This window comes from Empidonax traillii, unplaced genomic scaffold (assembly GCF_003031625.1).
Source record: "Empidonax traillii isolate 1590-97213 ecotype Southwest subspecies unplaced genomic scaffold, ASM303162v1 scaffold687:size894609, whole genome shotgun sequence".
Lineage (NCBI taxonomy): Eukaryota > Metazoa > Chordata > Aves > Passeriformes > Tyrannidae > Empidonax > Empidonax traillii.
Window position 1 is genome coordinate 432,000 of NW_020955880.1, and position 16,081 is coordinate 448,080.

The following is a 16,081-nucleotide window of genomic DNA, read 5'->3' on the forward strand; positions in this document are numbered from 1 at the left end:
TCCTTATGTTCTTTACATTATATAAGTATGTTTCTTAAAGGAAAAAATATTATACGATGAAATGGATACATGTTTAGAAATTTATTGGAGACCCTTTCTGGCAGGGGTCACAATGAAAAAGGGAAACAGTGCTACTTGCGGAGGCTGACGGCTAAAAGCATGAGTCCATCAGTAACTCAGTTGTGGTTTAGCGTTCTTTTCAACACAGATCATTTAGATTTTCCAAACAAGTGCTGTCACCTACAATGCACACCCACATAGTTGTTCTCAGTGTGTGCAGGTTGTCACACAGAGGCAACAAACAGGGTTCCCATAGAGAACTTCCATCTTTGATAGCACTTCAGAAAGGAAAAGCCACTGATTGCGGTTCACATGCTCTATCCCTATGGCTTTTTAGAGGAAAAGTTCATTAGCTGCTTCGCATGCCAAGGGACCAGCTGTCCTTCAGCACATGGAGCAGCTCTGATTGACCAGGAGGACAAGTGGGAAATAAGCTCACAGCAGTGCCAGCGCAGCATATGGTCATGTACCAGCTGTTTCTGAAATGCCTGCCAAACGGAGATCAGATTTGGGTGGGTTGTTAGGAAAATAAAACCCAGCAAAAACCAACAAGCCAACAAAAAATGCCACTGTCGGGATTCCTGAGATCTGACCACAAAACCAGAACTGTCAATTTGAAATGTCACACAGCAATTACGTGAATATTCAGAATAATCTGTCACTGGCCTACATGCTCTGACTTGCTCCATTAGGAGAACACCAATGTTCTGAGCACCTGTCCTTTCTATAGAGCTCTCGTAAAAAAGAAGTATAAAAAGGGTGAAATAAGGTAAGTGGATTCGTATTGATGATATACATTACTAACACATTGAGAATATGTGCAGAAGACTGAATGGAGATAGATTTAAATTGGTGCCAACTGTTACTACAGACAAATCCCAGGTGCTCCACATTTTACTATATTTCATTTCTACCTTGAAAAGGGGAATTCAGATTCTGAGCTTCTGAACAAAAGGAGATTTGATTGCGATTGGCGCGAGTAGTGTTTCAGTGGTGGTGAAATGCTTCTGATAAACCAGGGGAATGACTCAGCAGAAAACAGTCAGCAGGATTTTTTTCCCCCAAAGCTTTTCAGTTTCAGCTTTTCATAACTAGAAAATAACCTGAACAGCACTTAAATGGTTCTATCGCAGGGTTTAAGGCACTACTTTCTTTTTAGATCTCTCCCAAAATACTCCTCCAAGGTTTGGAGAAAGTAACTGATTAACTGCACAGTCACACACATGAATTACAGCCTCAGCAGCGTTTAAGAGAACATTGGTAACTCATGTAGCTACACAATCCTGCATACTTTTGGCTAGCCTAAATCAGATTTATGACTAAATTAAGTGCTAAGGATGTTCAAAATAGGCAAACCCTAGCTAGAACAAAAATAAGATTAGTGCTGCTCCTCTGTCAGGAAATGAGTATATAGGCTAGGAGGTAGTGGTTATTACCTTGGCTTGCGATCACACGTATGAGATGTATTTTTATATACAGACTTAACTTGTTGAAAAGCCTAAACAGGACTACATCCGGGGCAGGGGGATCATCTTGTCAAAGACAAGCTTGGTTTCAGTGACTGAAGACGTTGTGCACAAAAGAAACAGTGTGAGCCAACGTGGATGACACATTTCATTTTGGAACTCCAGGAGCCACACATTGAGCAGTGAACAAAAGGAAGAAAACTTCAGGATTACACAGACAGAAGACTTACTCTGACATCTTACGTAATATTGACTTTCCTTAGGCCCGTATGTGTTCATGTATTTGAGAAATGTGGGGTGGTAGTGTACACCTGAAAAGGGCATCATTATTTTCCCAATTAAGAAGGTTAATTAGTACTTTGGTGTGTCTTGTCATATTTTCAGTCTCGCAGTGGCCCATTTTCACCCATCTACTACGCTAAAAATGTTGCCCTTTCATTACTCCACGGTTGTGTAAACAGTTCTGATTAAACTGGCATTTAATCAATTGGAATAAGATCTCCCCGCGGCTCCCGAGGAGCTCACCTACTAAACATGACTTTCAATGGCCCCAGTCTCCTAACAGACGACTTCCCCTCCCAGACGGGTTTTCATTCCGCAGCAAAATTTAAAACTTTTTTATTTGTTAACCTTGCCCTCCTCGGAGTCGCTCGGAGGATTTCAAAAGGACCTCACATGACGAACACCACCGCTACGCTCCATCATTATCCCCCATTTCCTCCCTCGCATTCCCGCCCGGGCCCTGGGTGTTCCCGTCCCCAGCGCTCCCGAGGGGGCGCGGGCGCCTCTCCCGCCTCACGGCCGCCCCAGGGCCGGCGCCGCTCCCGCCGCCCGCCCGGGCGGTGCCTTCCCAGCGCCTCGCCCGCTCCTTCCCTTCCCTTCCCTTGTCCCCTCAGGCGCCCGGCGGAGCGCGCGGCGCGGTCCCGGCGGGCGGGAGGCTGGACAACCAGGGCAAAGGGACACTTCCCCTCCTGCCTCCCCCCGCCCTTCCTGCGCCGCGGCCCCGTCACGGAGGCGGCTCGCCGGCGCCCGGGCCCCACGGACGGGGGTGGCGACCGCAAGGGATGGGACGAGATGGGATGGGATGGGAATGGACACAGTGGCGCAGCAGTCCCACATCACGGCGCCCCCACATCTGGCCAGCCCGGACCTGGGCTCAGGGATCCGGGCCGCCCTCTGGGCGGAGGGATACGGGGCGGAGCCGGCGGCGCTGTCCGGCGGGGCGCTGAGTCCCGTTGCCGGGTGACGGCGCGGGCGGCCCGGCCCCCTCCCGCCCTCTCCCCCTCCCTCCCCGTGGCGCTGGAGCCGCCGCTGCCGCCGGTTTACGTAACGCCTCCCGGGGCAGGTCCCGGCTCCGTCCCGCCCGCCTCACTCGGGGACGGCAGCAGCGGGACGGAGTCCGCCGCCTCCTCCGGCTGCCAGAGGCCCCAGGGCCCCGCTCTGCGCCGCCACGGCAGGTAAATGCCCGCCGCGGGTCCGGGGAGAAGAGGGAGGGGCAGGGCTGGAGGGAGGGAGGGGGAGCGGCAGCCGCCCTCCCCGTGGAACAGGAGGACGGAGCCGGGAGGGCGCCCTTCCCCTCCCCCGCCTCCTTCCCGCCGTTGCGCCGGGACGGGCGGGCTGGACCCCCGGGATTGCCGGAGCCCGGGCGGGCAGGCAGGCCCGCGCATCCCTGCCCTCTCCGCTAACAGCCCGGGAAGAGGAGGAGTTGCTGGGCCGGGCCTGGCCCCTCCGGGAGGACGGTTTCCCGGGACGGCGCGTCCCGCTCCTGGGCTGCGGCTGGCGCAGCGCATCGGGAGCGTGCCGGGGGAGCGGGAGGAAGGGGCCGGGGAGGGGGTGACAGGAGCGCCGGGGGCCGGGCGGGGGGCGGCTGCCGGCCGGCGGCGGGCAGGGCTCGGGGGCGGGGCCGGGGGCCCGGCCGGGGTGCCCCGGTCCGAGCGCTGCCCGGGAGGGGAGCGGAGCCCTCCCCGGCTGCCCCCGGCCCCGCGCTCCTCCATCACGGCGGGACCGGTGCCAGCTGAACAGCTTGGCCGGGGCCGGGTGGGGAAGCGCCGGGCTGGAGCGGGAGGGCCGGGGCTCGGTGTTCTCGGGTCGGGTCACGCCCGGGAGCAGAGGAGGAGGGAGCCGAAGGCGGCAGCAGCACCCACCCGCCGCGGATGCCGGCCCGCGCCGGTGTCACCCGATGCCAGCGGCCGGGAGAGCGGAGGATGCGGCGGCCCGGTCGGGGTAGCGAGAGCCCCAGGCGGGTAGCGCCGCCCCTGCGCCGCCTGACCCCGGGCTGAGGTGACGGGGCCGTGCCGGGCCCGGCCGGCGCTCACGCCGTGACCTTTCATCCTGTGCGATCGCACAGAGCGCAGCAGCGGCCGCGCACCGGCGAGGGGGAGCCGGGGCCGGGCCGGGCAGATGGAAACTGCCCCGGCTGAGCCGCGGTGCTGCAGCGCTGCCCGCCTCGGGGTCCGATCTGGCGGGACTCGCTCCCCTCCTCTTTTTTTTTTTTTTTTTTTTTTTCCCTTTCCAGCAGCATTGTCCTTTAGGGCCTATTGAAGGCAAAAGGCGGATAGGGAGGCTCGGGCTGCTGCTGAGGAGGCGGAGCTGGGCTGATGGCGGATTGACGGGAGGCGCATCCTATGGGCGCGGGCAGCCGGCGCCGCCGGGGCGGGCCCGCGGCCGCGGCCTCTCGCGGGCGATGGGCGGGGTGGGGGACAAGGTTTGGCGAAGGTTACAGCTGAATGCAGAAGTGACACGAACTGACACTTCGCTCCGGCTAACTCGTTTCCATCTTCTCCTCGTGTCGCCTACGATTAAAAGTATTCACGTATGGAGTCGTGTTATGAAACTTTGGGAAATGCCAAAGTGCGGTGCTTTTTTTTTCCCTGTCTTGTCTTTGTTTTAATTACTCATTGCAGTACCTGATACTGATCTGAAGGGTGAAAATAGTGTGGTTTGCTTGTCCTTCCTTTCAAATAAAAGGCATTCCTGTATTCTGATGTTTCTGTGTATAAGTAATTTGGGTAATTTGGGTTGCAGTTTATAAGCTTGGGATCAAAGGACACTGGTATGGGTAGCTGATTTTCCTCATTCAGACCCTTTTAAATATTTAGGGTTTTACCCTTCTGTTACACACCTTATATCAATTCTGTGTTCCTGGGATGAAGTGGGAATTGCAGATCGACTTCGGTTTCTTAGCTGTCAAAATTGAGCTCGTGATGATTCAGTAGATAATTGTGTAAAACAAACTACTTCACTGCAGTCCTTAAACCCCAAGTATTGCAGGCTCCTCACAATCCATGGGAGTCCGTAATTGACACTTTTCTTTATTATTTAAGACAAGAATATGCCTTATAATAGTAAATGACATGGAACTTGATTGTTACTTGACATGAAACTGTACAGATTTTATTTTGTACTAATCCTCCATCTGCCGTTTCTTGTCAGTATGGATATGCTAAAATGGAAGTGTACAAACCCTCCCTTCCAATCGATAAAGCATATTTTATAGGTATCAAAATCTTCTCTTTTGGTCATTGAGATGTAAGAGGAGATGTAGGTAAACTTGAATAAAATGAGTAGCACACTGTATATTTATAATGTTACTTTCAAAGACATGAGATTTATATGGGAAATCCTGATTTGTACAGTCCATTGATGGCATCAGCAGTTTATATCCCCACCACATTCTGCTTGACAGATATTCCCTCATGTGCAGTCACAGAACTTTATCGGTTTGTTTGGTGCACTGTGATTCTGTGAGACCGGAGATTCTGCAAGTTTGGGTTTGGTACGTGAGCCTCCAGCCTTTCTGCTCATCAGTGGTGGAATCAGAGGGAAAATTAGGGTCAAACAGATCTATATGTGACCAAGAAGGAAAAAATGGAAGCCTTGAACTTCTTATGTTATCTTAATATGCTGATTTCATAGTCTGCATTCCCCACCGCTTTTGTTGTTGTGATTTGTTATTCTTCCAAGTAGGAGAAATTCCATAGGGGTAAAATGATGTCAGCATTTTCATTTGCTCATTTGCTGTGCGTTCTAGCAGGAATAGGGACAGTGGAAGATCTAGATACTGTTCAAAACTTCATTGTTTGTCCTTCTTGAGCATCTTTTTTCTAGGTGAATAGGGGGAATGAAGCAACCAAGAGGTTGGTTTTATACTTAGCATGAGTGAAATTTCTTGTGGGATTTTAATGGTTTTTCGGCATAGTGTTATAGAGTCAGAATAGACTTTTTATCTGCTTAGCTAGAATCCTAGCAAAATCATATCTCAATTTGCTGCTTCTTTAAGCAGTAGCAAATAACTAAAAGTAACAACCTAGGCAACAATGCCTACTAAAACAGAATGTGGTGAAGGCAGCAAGACTTAGAATTCCTGTAGGCTAAGAGGTAGCAGGAACTATTCCAGTTATCTGCACTGCTAGTGGAGCTTGGAATACAAATGATTGTCTAGATGCTATTTAATATGTTCTGTTTGTTGGGATAGTTTCTTCTGTCTTGTGGAACAGAGATTGGAATCCTTCATTTTAGTCCAACCAGTGACAGGCTGGTTAGATAATTTGTAAATGTAATTGTAGAAATGAGTTCTTGTGTTGTGTCCATCCCCTCAGCCCCACCCCAAGAATTTTTTCCGAGTAAAGTCAATTTCGTGATACAAAATAAAAATATTGAAATGAATATTTGAATGTTCAGTACACAGGCAAAAATGACATTGTCTGGTGGGAAGGAAAGGATGAGTTTTTTCCTTAATTTAGAAATAAGTTACCAGATTTTTTGAGGCAGAACTACATTTAACTGCGGAACTCAGAGTGTTTTAGTAGAAAAAGATCTAGATGAGCCAGTTACAATATTTTTCCTGAGAAGCGTCTTGTTCCACTTTCCTGAAAGTTGATTGGGTACATTTTTAATGGATGTTGAGAGATTGAATGTGTATTTTATTGGCCCAAAGTGATGGTTAGGGGGTATGTGGGTAAGGGTTGAGTAGCTTGAATATTCAGTACGAAGATTATTCTTTCACAGATTTCTTACTAGAAGTTATTTCTGTAGCTTTATTGGAAGCTACTGAATACTTTGGATTTTTATTCATCTGCTTCCTTTGCAATTTCATGTGAAAGATGTTTGGATCTACCTGCATAAAACTAAACATTGTTTGTTTCTGCATCACTTATGTTGTGTTCATTACTTAGCTTCCATGTGTCCACTTTGCTGTCTGTGTTTCCAAAAGATTTATTTCTAAGGCAGTGGTGTGGAAATTTAAATTGTGAAGTATTTAAATACGTCTTTCACTGTTGTGATATTACATGTAATAGTTTAGTTATATCCTTATAAGTGTGTGCACAGTCTGTGCTCAGGCTTGCTGTAATGATTTTAATTTTTAATATAATTTGGGGAATGTTTAAATTTCTCGTTTTTACTGTATTGAGGAAGAAGTTTCAAATATGCAGTCCATGCTAATGTCAGTTGTGTCTGTAACTTTCTAGGCCTTATTCTGGAAAGGGTTGCATGTGAAAATTTACACTCTGCAGAAAAACTTGTTAATAAATAAAAATAAATCATAACACGGATGAAATCTGAATAGTTTTGTGTTCTTTTTATAGATTTTAAAAATCTTCTTGTAGTTAGTTTTGAAATTGTCAAAGAAACAAGGTCTGCTGGATAGAGTGCCAGGTTAGGACTGAGGAAGAGACCTGCAGTTTTGTATCACTGAGTGAACAGTTTCATTTTAATGTGCCTGTGTTTAAGGTGCTGTATGGAAAGGAGGAGCTCTTATGCCTTCAGTATGTTATTAAATTGTGTGAGTATGGGTTTTCTGTTGTTTTTATGGTTTGAATAGATGGACTAGCTTGGTTGTAGAAGAATTCTGAAGGGAGACATAGTTGCATTGCAGATGAGATTTTGCGTATATAGACAGTGGAAGAAGGTACAGAGAGAGAAAGGGAGTAAGAGACTAGGAGTAGCTGAAGGCCAGAAAAAATACAGCAACCTGTCATAAGATGATATAGTCTTAACATCAGAGCAGCAGAGCGGAGTTGCAAGATACATAAACTGTGCAGGGTTATTCCAGGTAGTGTTACCTTAGTCAGGACTTGGATCGAGATAGTAATCTTCAACAGTAAAGTGGGAAAACATACACAGCTTGAAATTATTTTGGTCATTTAGTGTGTGGCATATGTGCTTTTTAAGAAAAGAAAGTGTTTTATTAGCCTAAAGAAAATAGTCTGCTTGAAACATCACTAATAAAGAAATCAGTAATGCATATTGCTGCTATTGGATGCATAATTAATCCTCACTAGATCCTTGTGAGACTGTAATTTGTTATTATAAATTTGAAACAAATTTGAAAACTGTGGCTGAACATTGCGTTGTATTTAGGACACTGGGGTATCCTGAAAGAAAGGGAGCCAGCTTCCAGTGATTTGTCTGGTTGATAGCTTTACTTTTAAAACTTCAGGAAAAATTTTAACTCTTTCATGATCTTTTAATTTTACTATCTGAAGATTTTGAGCTAGTGACTGTTACTAATTAGCTAAAGATTACTGTTGAGTGAATTCCTGTTCTGTCTTCTAGGGTAGAAGTTCACTCTGCTGCTTATTCAACTCTTGCACTTGACAGCGAACTGAATTACTTTTAGTAACTTTGTTTCATTGATGTTTTTATAGCTGTTTTGATGGCAGGCATGTCAAACTGTTTGAGGTGGCAAAAGTTTTAAAATGTCTCTGTAAGTTCAGATATGAGTTTAATTGTCATATGCAGTTCATTTTTTCACCAGCCTCTCTGAACAGAATATCTTATCGGCTTCAGAGAAACCTCAGAGTTCCAGTTTTTAGTAACTTAGTTCTTGAATTGTGAAAGAAGTGCCTTGGTTAACAGTACAGTAACTTCCTTGAAGAAGAGCAATGTAATGCTGACCTGCTGTTTTTGTAAGAGGTTTTCTGGTTGTGATAGCTTAATATTTTGCGTTTTAGGCAAATGACAGCTTTCCAGCTCTCATTTGAAGTAGCAAACAGCAAATGTATTATTTTAAGAGCGGTATTAAAATGTCTTACCTATTCAGTTTTAAACTGTCTTACCTGTTTGGGGTTTTCTTTTTAGTAAGTAACATTTTTAGGCAACATACTTCATCATAGAAGTAGAGATATAATTTGGCAACAAATATCACCACTGTTTTTATGGAAAAAGGCATCCTGGGAGTCTTACAACATAAACTGAACAAACAATGCCTATGCAAATTCATTTAAATGCTAAAATATAAATCATTTCATGTGACTTGCTATTCTGTTCAAAATAGCAGAGTATCTTCCTTCAGATCTCAATTTCATAAATATATAGAATTCCATTTACTAATATTTGGGAATAAAAATTAGAGGTGATAGAAGTGCAGGAGAAAAGCACTTGAAACCATTTCCTTTGTAGGCCTGCCATATTTTCTGTATTGTAAAGTCAGTATCTTCTCTGCTGGTTAAGTCACAGAGCTTGCAAATTCAGATTGTCAGAACTCTTTGCATTTACTGAGCCTCTTGTGACTGACACATCTTGTATGTTTTTAACACAGATTTTAATGAAAACATTGTATATATGTGAGTTCCAACTGAATTATGGTAGTCCATTTTTTATTAAAAGAACTGTTGAAAAGACTATATAGTTAGGCAAAGGTACATTTGTTTTCAAAGCCTTCATGAGGCTATTTTAAGCTTTTCGAAAAGATAGTAATTAACTCCCTGAATTACAGTCTAAGTATAGAAAACTTCAATAGTAAGTATTCAGAAAAGGTCTTCATATAAATTAAAGAAACTAATAAACCAAAGTAAAATGTATAGTGTGGTCATTATCTAGTTAGATGTTTATATACAGATGGGTTATTAACTTTGGAAGAAAAAATAGCAGGACAAATACCGTAGCCTTTAAATGAGCACTGGTGGTTGGATCTGTGGCATTCACAATTCATTCTGCTTTTCCTTCCCTGACTGAAAGATGCAATGTATGCCTAAGAGTAAATTGTATATTAATTGAAATAAATCCTGTGTGGCTGCACTTCAAGAGTGAGCCCTGGGCTCCTTGGTGCTGCAATAGTGTACCAGCTGATGCGAAGAGCACTGCATATTTTATCAGGGCGGCCCCACTAGTGGCCTGGGGGATGATTCCATCTGGTGGCTGCCTGAGTCTTGGAAGAGTCCCCATCACTGCTGTGTCTGTCTGTGCACTGAGGGGTTCGAAACTGGAGGCGGATCTGTTTTAATGCACGCACAAGTACCTTGGTGCTTGGGCCTCCAAGCCATTGGCATCCCACTTGGGAAGGGAGTTCTAACACAGGCAAATAGCTGTCGGTAATGGGTAGTTTGAACTGCTCTAAAAGTTGAGTAAATAAAAGACATCAGGAGGGCAGGAAGGAGAGATACAGCTTTTGATAAATAGTGTCACTGTGAAGTTTCTCATGGGACTGAAAAGACTGTGACTATCTCCTCCTTGAAGTGGGATCTAGACAAGTATTTCTCCCCAGTATCTCTCAGGCCCAGTAGCAGTCAGTCCATCCAGGCGATCTCTGTGTGTATTAGACTTGAGAGGAGCAGGGGAGTGCAAGATACTTGTCAGTGGTGTTGCTCTGGTATGCCGATAAAATCTGCAGTTTTAAATGGACCACCTTAAATCATACCGCTGTCTTGAGTGGTAAAAAGGAATGTAACAGGACCGTCTGAAACCTCATGTCAGTGGTACTGAAATGACACTGGTGCTTGGGGAGGGCTGTAGAGCATGAGGGGAGTTACTGAGGAGCACGCATGCCACCTTCTTCAGTAGCACTCTTTCTAGTGGGTTCTCCACACTTGGGTGATCCATCCTATTCTAGGCCAGTTCCAGTGCAACACCTGCCTCTCTCAGCAAAACTGAACCAACCAGTAATTTCTTTGTCATCTCCAGGCTACTGTTACAGTGGAATTCTATTTATGGTTTTTGAAGATTGGTCCATCAAAAATGAATTTTTTTCCATGTGGAGCGAACCGATGCGGTTCATCCCTGCAGCCACACAGTGGGTGTGTTAAGTACAAGGACAAAAGCGTGAGAACACGGAAGGGAGGATGAGAGACACAGCAGAACGTCTTGTCCTCTCTTGGTGGCAGCAGCAGTGCCGTTTGTGTTACACTAACTCGCCTTTGAGTCGCCACCCAGGTTTCTCTGTCAAGACGCCGCTGCTGCTGTTCTCTTGAGAGTTAGTTATTGCTGGTATGAAAACTGCCACTTCTGGCTTTTGCAAACTGGTATTTGTGCTGGCAATAGTAGTAATTCCTTCAAATTTTGTCAGTTATGTGAAGTATTTGTTTTATGTTAATTTTTAATGTGAGAAATATTTACTTAAATTCATTATCATTAGATGCTGCTTTGTATTTTTAAAATTATTAAAAATATTGTAAGTATATGTGCATTTTCATTTTTTCAGATAGGATTTTAAAAAAATGTTATGTTTAAATAAGGTAAAATTTAGTTCGAGCACTTATCTGGACAGTAACAAACTAAACTGGAAAAAAGTTTCCCATGTCAGTCTATGTCTGTTGGTTTTTAAGAATAGAATGGAATTATTAGGATTGTATTGGTAGCTGGATACCCTTTTGGATAAATTTTTACTAAAATAATGTAATTGTTGCCATTGTTAATGGCAGTTGGGCATTTGAAAATAGTGAAGCAGTATTTCGCTCCTCTAGATTCAGGCAATTGACAGATAACTTTCCATTTCTTAAATCTGATCAATGAAGGTGTTTTTAACAATTTTAAGTCCTTCTTAAAATAATTAGCAAAATTTTTGGAGATATAATTCTTTGGGTTGGGGGGGTTGCAGGTTATAGATGTGCTGTACCTAGTCTGGTGCAATTGCACAACAAACTCATACCACTGTGGTTTATTTTATTGTGTTTTATTATATCATGTTTTATTTTGTCAGAAATGCTCTGAGCTCTGTTATGTTTATTGAAATAGAACTGGTGGCTATGTGCTGCATAACAAAGGTTTTTTTTTAAATGCATCTTTAATATTATTAGAGTCTTGACCTCCTGAAACATTTTCTTGAGTGATGTTATGAAATCACAGTACTTCTGTCTTGAAGATAAAATTTGCTTCCTAAATTATCAGGACAGTGCTGAACCATGATCTGCGAAACTTGCCAACTATTAGGCTTATTAATTATATTTTTAAAGTTATATCACATGTACTGAAGGACCACCTCATAAGTCCCTCCTATGCAGAGGTGCTTCCTCACAAGTCTGCTATATGTAGTAAGAACCCTTCCAAAAGAGTCTGTTTATGAAGCCCCTTTCAAACCTTATAATTCTATGAAGTGGTGAAGTTTTGGGATGTAGTGGACATGGTATGCTGTGACTGTTCTTCACAGTGTGTGTAGGTTTTGCTGCTAGGTCATGCTTTTTCCTTTCTGTCTTGATATTTTCTCTTAACTTAAAAGTTTTACATTATCCAACTTATATAATGTATTTGTTTTGCAAAAGTGAAGAATACTGGGAATGTGGGGTTTTTGATATGCAACTGAACCCCTAGAGCAGGTGTCTCACCTGCTGGTCCTGCAGTCTATTAACAGTTGTTTCCCATGGCTCAGGTTTTGCTCTATGACAGGATTGACGTTTTGAAATCTTGTAAAAAAGTTCATGGACGTTAATTATGTGCAGCCCTGTGAGTGGATCACCTAATTGAGGTCCTCCAGCTACTGGCTTTTGAAGTGTTGTTCTTGTATGATGGTGAACATGAATGTTTTATAAGAACAGCTGTACTGGTTCAGACAAAGGCTTCGACAAATCCAGAACTTGTCTGCAACAGCATCTGTAAGGGAGCAGTTAGAGACCAAAAAGAACAGGGAGAGTTTATGTGTATGTGATACCTCTCCTAAATACTCCCTCAGCCTCACACTATTTTCAGTCCAGGGGATTTCCTGACCCTGATGTGGTTTGTCTAGTTGGAAACTCTCGAGGGATCGCTCTTATTCAATTTCCATTGAAACCCATCTAATTTTTCTCTTTTTTTTGAGTCTTCGGTATCTTTTGGCAAGGAATTCTAGTAGCTGTGGTGTGAAGTTTTGTGTGTAGCTCTTATTAACTCACTGGTACTTTTTATTAATAAAGACCAGACATTTAACAGTCAGTTTCTGTCCATGGAGAGACATGTCATCTTTGATATTATAGGACCACGTTTGCATGTTCTGTACAATATACATGAAAACATTAATTCACTGACACAAAAATGACTTCAGTTTTGTTCTGTGATTTGTTCTTTTGACTACTACTGAGTTTGAGCTTATAGTGTCATGAAATATCTAACATACTACTTAGGAAATAGATCCTGGGATTAACAGTCAGCTCACAACACATTGATTTATGCATTAATAGCATCAGATGTTTATTCCCCCTGTGTCTCATTTCAAGTTTACCTATGCTGAATTTTGTTTGCCTTTTTATTGCCCAATCCAGTTTCATAAGGTCCTTCTGCATTTTTTTTGGTAACTTTGTGCTCACTATCCCTGATCTCTTGCTGTCCTTTGTCACCCTTTGCCACCTTGCTAACTGTGTCACCCATCTCATCTTCCAGGAATTTATCAGGTAATGCATGTCCCGGTGCAGGATCCTGCGGAGCTGTGCTGGTGACTCCCCCAGTGTCATCTTGATTATGTCTCTGCTTTTTTCCTTTGCTAACCTACGTAACTGAGGCTTATATGGTAGCTCCTGAATCCCTGGAGTAATTCCATTAAGCTTTTATACAGGATTAACAGCTTCAGATTTTCATTTGGATAAGTGTTATGAAAATAAGCTTGCAGATTTGCAAGGAAAAAAATCCTACAGTAACAACCACACACTGGTTTCTGTCTCCCCTGTGGGTTCTCTGACTTAAGTTATACTAGAACTGTAAGCCCAGCCCTGTTAGACATCAGTCCACTACAAAACATATATCCATTACAAATAAGACTATCGCTCTTGCAATTCTTGGTAATGCTTCTTAAAAAAGGTGGCTCTATATATATCTAAAAGTAAATTCACTGAGCTGCTTTTATGCTTTAGACCACTTGTAGTTCTTTGATTCCTGCCAGGTGTTTAATCTCTGTTTCGCAGGGCAGTGCTGCTGAAGCTTTGTGGCAGGACTTGTCTGAACTGAGATGGAGAGAGAGCCATAAACATTATCATATTTTTTTTGGGTTAGAGTAGTGCTTCAGTGCCTTGGTCACGAATCAAGCCCATGCTCCACTGTTTATTGTGCAATAACATCAACCTTTGCCAGCGCATAAAAAAGTTGTCCTTGCTCTGAAGCCTATACAGCCAAATTTCTTAGATTATCAAGGAATGTGGTTAAAAAATAACAACTTCTCTTGCTTCTGAATTCACATGTCTTTTAAATGCCACGTGAAATTTATTAAGGACACAGATTCCATTGTTTGCTAGACTTTAAATAGGCTTTGTTTCTGGGCTTTGACAGTGCCTTCCCCAGTGTGTGGCCACTTGGTTTGTATGTTAGGGATTTGTTGATTTAATTTTTTTTTTTTTCCACAGAAAGAAACAAAAGAAATTATGGTAAAATTGCAGATTCTTCCATAATATAGAAGAACAGTTTGGACTTACACTACTGTCATATGATGTGGTCATGCTTTTGATTATCAGTCTTCTAAAGGGGACTGAAATTTACTGAAGTGTATATGTGATTTTAGTATGTTGCTGGGCAAACTTGATAATATTTTACTTTGCTTTATACTAATTAGGATTTGCATATTTATTCCTACCTGTAGTTGTCAGGGAGAGGAAGGATTGTTTGCTTTTAATACAACCATTCTGGGAAAAAATACTACTTTGAAAAAACTTTCCTGGTTAAAATAAGTGGATACTTAGATCCACATTTAAAAAAAGAATATATAATTTTTTTTTCTCTGTTCATTGAATAATTGTCATACGTAGTCAAAGACCATAGTGGAGGTCAAAAACTTTTGAAATGAGAGCTGTTAATTGTAAACTATGTAAGGTACTGGTATATTTCAAAGAATAATAAAAGAAACTTCATATAAAACAGCAGTTTCGACTTAACTATTGTGTGAGAATGTGTTTGGTCTAATTGTTAACATGTAGCAGGAGGCAGAATGAAGCACTGGAAACACAGATGTTATTCATTTTGGGAATGGAAGGAAGGAAAAAGGTAGCATCTGTGATGTTGTCCCAGAGATCAGCTTCTCTGTAGCAATGTATCAAAATGTGTAAGAGTAAGTTTGAGTCTACAGAGAATTATTTGCAGATTATGCAAATAAGCAGCATATTAGTTTTCAACTTCCTTCAATATGTAATCCAGTAAAATTTCTTTTTTCTATTGAGACTGTAGATCCCAGTGCAGTACATTTAAGCCTGCAGACAATTTTCTTCCTTTTTAAGTTACCTTTGATGATCTCCAAGACATCATCTGTGGACCTTTAGTTTACCTGAAATGACAACTGTAAGGGGTATAGTTTTTACTCTCTTATTCCAATATTTTCTATTCCTTTAAAAGTTGGTAATAGGTGTATCTTTAAGAAAATTTGAAAGCTGGTTAAAACTTTAATTTTTTTTTTTTTTTTTTACAAAACATGTTTGTTTAGGACCTTGCTATGTGGATACACAGTCTTCAGAGGCCTTTTGGTGCTGATAAAATACAGACGAGGTTACCCTAGATTAATTCAGTGTTTTTTGTGCTTTGGCTTTGGTTACTGTTTTCCAAGATTAGAAATAATTGGGGAAAAAAAACTAAAAACAAAAACCAGAAGTTATTTTTAAACACCTTAAAATAATTTTTTTTTTTTTTAATAAAGGGAACATGGAGAAAAAAAGCTGTTCAAGATATGGAATTGACTTGCTTGGCATGAGCTTTTAGTCAGTCTTTCTGTTGATAGCCTGATAAGAACAGCTCCATACCCTAGCACTTTCTTGGCGTGCTTGCATCAAGCTTCATTGAAGAGTGATTTACTTGCACCTTTTTTCCACTGCACTCAGTGGTAATCTCTGTAATTTTACACTGTCGTGCTGTGTTCCACGACTGTCACGAGAAGCTGTTTGTGTTTCTCTCATTATTGTATTAGCAAGACATTTTTTTAAAAAACCCCATTCTATGTATTTGTTGTGACAGTACCCCTGTTTCATTTCATTTAGGAGGAAGATTATTTAGTCTTCATAAAAGGTTATTTACCGTGGAAGAGCAAGTCTGTTGTAGAGAACAAACCTGGGGTGTCCCAGCTTCAGTTTCTGTGCCATTGATCCTCCTTTCTGTTGCTTGCTGTAGGTTATTTAAAATTGCTGTTTTACTGTACCTAGATCTCAGGAGACTAAAGCTTTGTTGTTGTCTTCTGCTGTCTGTTGTAGATCAAAGGAATGTTTAGTGACTATCACACTGACTAGAATTTTGAGAAATACATCTATTCTAAGATAATCTAAGTTGAAAAATCCTAGTGTTTACACGATATTGTATTCTCATTCCTTTACAAGACACTTCATAAATTGGCTCTTGTGCCCCTAGTGGTTAAGCTGTTGACAGTTCCTACTGTGACCTTGTAAGGTCATTGATCAGTATTGCAA

At 42.5% G+C, this 16,081-nt stretch overlaps 1 protein-coding gene across 1 annotated transcript in view; it reads left to right on the plus strand.

Annotated features, from left to right (window-relative positions):
• Positions 1-2,823: 2,823 nt before the first annotated feature.
• Positions 2,824-16,081, plus strand: part of KIAA0232 (KIAA0232 ortholog) — a 66,103-nt gene continuing 52,845 nt past the window's right edge. The window contains exon 1 of the mRNA XM_027899750.1: positions 2,824-2,983. The gene's annotated coding sequence lies outside the window, so the exon portion shown is untranslated. The remainder of the gene's footprint in view (positions 2,984-16,081) is intronic.